This window comes from Dasypus novemcinctus, chromosome 25, assembly GCF_030445035.2.
Source record: "Dasypus novemcinctus isolate mDasNov1 chromosome 25, mDasNov1.1.hap2, whole genome shotgun sequence".
Lineage (NCBI taxonomy): Eukaryota > Metazoa > Chordata > Mammalia > Cingulata > Dasypodidae > Dasypus > Dasypus novemcinctus.
In genome coordinates, this window is record NC_080697.1 from 868230 (window position 1) to 872932 (window position 4703).

General features: G+C 39.5%; 1 pseudogene; it reads left to right on the forward strand.

The window, feature by feature from the left end:
• The first annotated feature begins 2209 nt into the window (after positions 1-2209).
• Positions 2210-4407, forward strand: LOC101445391 (phosphorylated adapter RNA export protein pseudogene; annotated as a pseudogene).
• Positions 4408-4703: the final 296 nt, after the last annotated feature.

Genomic DNA, 4703 nt, shown 5'->3' on the forward strand with positions numbered 1-4703 from the left:
CAATATTTCTATAAGCATACTACATGTGTAATAAAAAAATCCACAGAAGTCCATAAAAATAACAAAAACAAACAAACAACACACTTTAAAAACGGGAAGAGATTTGAACAGACTCCTTACCAGAGAACAAAGAAGATACACAGATGGCAATTCAGCTTACAAAAAGGTGCTCATTCACACTCATCCTTAGGGAAAAATAAATTAAAACCACTGTGAGATATCACTACACACACATTAGAATGTCTAAAATCCCCGAACCAGACAATACCATATTCAGAGAAGGGTGCAGAACAATAGGAACTCACACACTGCTGGTGGGAATGAAAATATGACAGCACCTTGAAGGCAGTTACTTGTTTCCTTTTTTTCCTCCTCCCTTGCCCTGTGTTTTTGCTTCCTGTGCCCATTCACAGTGTGATCTTCTGTATCTTTGTCTTCTCATCTTTCTCCTCTAGGATTCACCAGGATTTTATCCTGGGTACCTCTGACATGGAGAGATGTTCCCTATCAGTTTGTGACACTTCAGTTCCTGGCCTCTGATATGCTTCACCTTGATGCTCCCCTTTGTCTCTCTTTCATTACTTGATCATCTTGATGTGTAACTCACTTGTGTGGTCACTAGCTCACTATGCAGGCACTCAGCTTGCTGTGCAGACACTCAGCTCATCATGTGGTTACTGTCTCACCACATGGGCACTCACGTGGGCACTCGTCTCTTCATGTATGGGCCCTTCGCTCAATGCATGAGCACTGGCTCACTGTGCAGTCATTGGTTCACCATGTAGGCACTTGGCTCACCATGTAGACACTCACATGGGCACTTAGCTCACCACGTGGGTACTTGGCTCACTGTCTGGGCACCCACTGGGCACTTGGCTCACCATGTGGGCACTCAGCTTGCCACACTGACACACAAATGCCACTGGGTTCACTGTGTGGACAGTCAGCTAACTGTGTGGGCACTTGGTTCACTGTGTGGGCACTTGGCTCACTGCACGGGCACCTGGTTCACTGTGTGGGCACTGGCTTGCCATGCAGGCACACTTTGTCTTCTTTTGCACCAGGAGGCCTTAGGGATCGAACCTGGGTCCTCCCATATAGTAGGCAGAGGCCTTATCACTTGAGCAGCATCTACTTCCCAGTTACTTGCTTCTGATAGAGGTGTTCCTAGGTGTTTACCCAACTGATTTGAAAACTTTTGTCCACACAAAACAAGCATGGAAATGTATATAGCAACTTTTTTCATAATTGCATAACTTGGAGTTAACTAAGATGCCCTCTAATAGGTGATTTGATCAAAATTGTGATACACCGTACAGTGGAATACTATTCAGCAATGAATTCTCAAGTGATGCAAACACATGGATGAATCTTAAGTGCATATAGATAAGTAAAGTTATCCATCAGGTAAGAAGACATATTTTATGTTTCCATTTGTGTGGCATCATGAAAAAGGCAAAATTATGAAAATCATCAACAGATCAGTTGTTGCCAAGGTTTCAGGGTAAGGTTGGGGAAGGGAGATGAGATGAATGGGTGAAGCAATTTGTCTGATAATTTAACGGCAGATTCTTGCCAATCACGTTTGTTAAAACACAGGGATGGAAGTGGATGTAGCTCAAGTGGTTGAGTGCCTGCTTCCCATGTATGCATTTCTGGGTTTGACCCCTGGTACCCATGAAAACAAAACAGACAAAGAAATGAAAAAATCACCTCAGGGTCGCTGTTATAGCTCAATGGTTAAACATTGACTTCCCACAATTTAAAAAAATACAGGAAATTTTAAGGACAAAGAGTGAATCTTTAAACTATTTTTCTTTGACTATTTGGGGCCCCTTGCCCTTCCACATAAATTTCATAGTTGACTTTTCCAAATCAGTAAAAAATGCTGTTGTAACTTTTATTAAGAAGTAAGCCAAAAAAAAAAAAAAAGAAACTCAGATTCCTGGTGCCACTGATAAGGGTAGAAGCAGTCATAGAAGAATACACAGCAAATGGACACAGAAAACAGACAACTGAGGGGGGCGGGGAGGAGAGAAATAAATAAAAATAAACACATAAATAAAATCTTTAAAAAAAGGAAGTAAGCAAAATGAACTAAACAAAATGAACAGACACACAGAACTAGAGCCTGGAAGATAGGTTTACAGGAGTCAGAAATGGAGTAGAGGGTGGTGAACTGGTGGTCATATGGGCAAAATCTATGATAAGAAAAACAAAGAGGCCGCGCCACGGAAAATGGCGCAAGACGCCGGAGTCATGGAAGACGGGCAGCTCTCTGACTCGGATTCCGACATGACGGTGGCTCCTAGCGACAGGCCGCTGCAGGTGCCGAAAGTACTAGATGGGGACATTGCAGTGAGGCGCTTCCAGAGTACTGCAGCAGCAGCCTGTGTACCAGTATCACATTATCGGACTGTTAAAAGTGTGGATTCAAGTGAGGAGAGTTTTTCTGATTCAGATGATGATAACTCTCTTTGGAAATGCAAGCGACAAAAATGTTTTAACCCTCCTCCCAAACCAGAGCCTTTTCAGTTTGGCCAGAGCAGCCAGAAAACACCTGTTGCTGGAGGAAAGAAGATTAACAACATATGGGGTGCTGTGCTGCAGGAACAGAGTCAAGATGCAGTGGCCACTGAACTGGGAATTTTGGGAATGGATGGCACTATTGACAAAAGCAGACAATCTGAGACCTACAATTATTTGCTTGCTAAGAAACTTAAGAGGGAATCTCAAGAGTATTCAAAAGAATTAGACAAAGAACTAGATGAATATATGCATGGTGGCAAAAATATGGAATCAAAGGAAGAGGAAAATGGGCAAGGTCATCTTAAACGGAAACGACCTGTCAAAGACAGACTAGGGGACAGGCTAGAAATGAACTATAAAGGCCGGTATGTGATCACAGAGGAAGATTCTCAAGAAAAAGTGGCTGATGAAATTTCTTTCAGGTTGCAGGAACCAAAGAAAGATCTGATAGCCCGAGTAGTAAGGATAATTGGGAACAAAAAGGCAATTGAGCTTCTAATGGAAACTGCAGAAGTTGAACAAAATGGTGGCCTTTTTATAATGAATGGTAGTCGAAGAAGAACGCCAGGTGGAGTTTTTCTGAATCTCCTGAAAAATACTCCCAGTGTCAGTGAGGAGCAAATTAAGGACATTTTCTACATTGAAAATCAGAAGGAATATGAGAATAAAAAAGCTGCTAGGAAGAGGAGAACTCAAGTGTTGGGGAAGAAGATGAAACAAGCTATTAAAAGCTTAAATTTTCAAGAAGATGATGATACATCACGAGAAACTTTTGCAAGTGACACAAATGAGGCCCTGGCCTCTCTTGATGAATCACAAGAAGGACATGGAGAAACAAAGTTGGATGCAGAGGAAGCCATTGAGGTTGATCATTCTCACGATCTGGACATTTTTTAGTACATTTGGACAATTTGAGGAAGAAGGCTTTCTAAAATAACATTGTAATAAATAATTTCTACTGAGATTTGTTTTACTTTGCACTGATAAACATCTGAAGAAAAGAGAACTGTGTTCGTATTTTAAATAAAAATGAATATGTGTGGGGAGATGGCTGATTAAGAAACATTTAAAAATTTCTCATGTCAGACAAGATAGAAGTATATAGCATAGGATTTAATTTCTCAGTCTGTTGCATGTGCTAGTATGTGTATGACTAGTTGATAATCAATTTTGTTTGAGTCATTATAATATGCTATTCAAAGGTTTATTATCTTTTCTGACTTATCTTTGCAATAAGTTATGCCTTGGTTTCAAGACATTCCATTAAAATATCCTAGTGGAACATGTAAATTATTAATCTATTAAAAATGTGTTCAAATTTGGTTTTTCTGTGTTACAAGTACTCAGGCAATTTTAAGGATAGGACACTAAAATTAAAATAGGCTTAGACTGATGGCTCTTCCCACTTACTTGTTTTGCCAGGAGTAAATAAATGTTAGAAGCTTTTCAAAGAATATTGGTTCTTAACTCCAACTTTTTGAATTTTTATTAACTTGGTCATATACTAAAAACTGAATGTGATCCATACTTCTGTGTTACTCTGGACATTAAAAATTTCCCAGTGGCAGCTTGCCTTAGACTGCTTTATCTTACGTTAAGTAATTAAATATTGCAAATGTCACAACTGCATGAAGTTTCAAATTATTAATTTTTATTAATGAAGAAAATAAAGTTAGTTTACTTAAAAAGTTCCAAGAGTTGACTATAGTTACAAAAGTGTATAGGATACAATTATGAGCTATTCTTTATAGACAGTGTACTTGAAGTCTTTCCTGAAATATATGGTTATTGAAGTTGGATCTAAGTTGGAAAAGGAAAATGGTTACTGGTTTTTTTATTTATAAAGAATGCAAAAATAAAGTTAGATTTTTGGCAGTCCTTAAAAAAAAAAAAAAGAAAAGAAAAACAAAGAAAAAAATAGAAAAATAAATCTATCATGAGGTGGAAGGGTGTAGTTGTGCAGTGGATGAGCTTGAGAGAGGTATAGTGCTGTGATACAGTTGGGCAGTGCTGGTGTCCGAAGATGAGTAGGGTGGGAGAGTTGTGCTGGAGTATTCATAAAAGTGGGGGGGAGGGTTGGGGAAAGGGCCAGGTGAACTTGGGGATTAGCAGGTCTGTGGTTTAAACTACAATGTTGGGGATGTACTTTTGGCAGATATAGCAGGGGAGGGGTA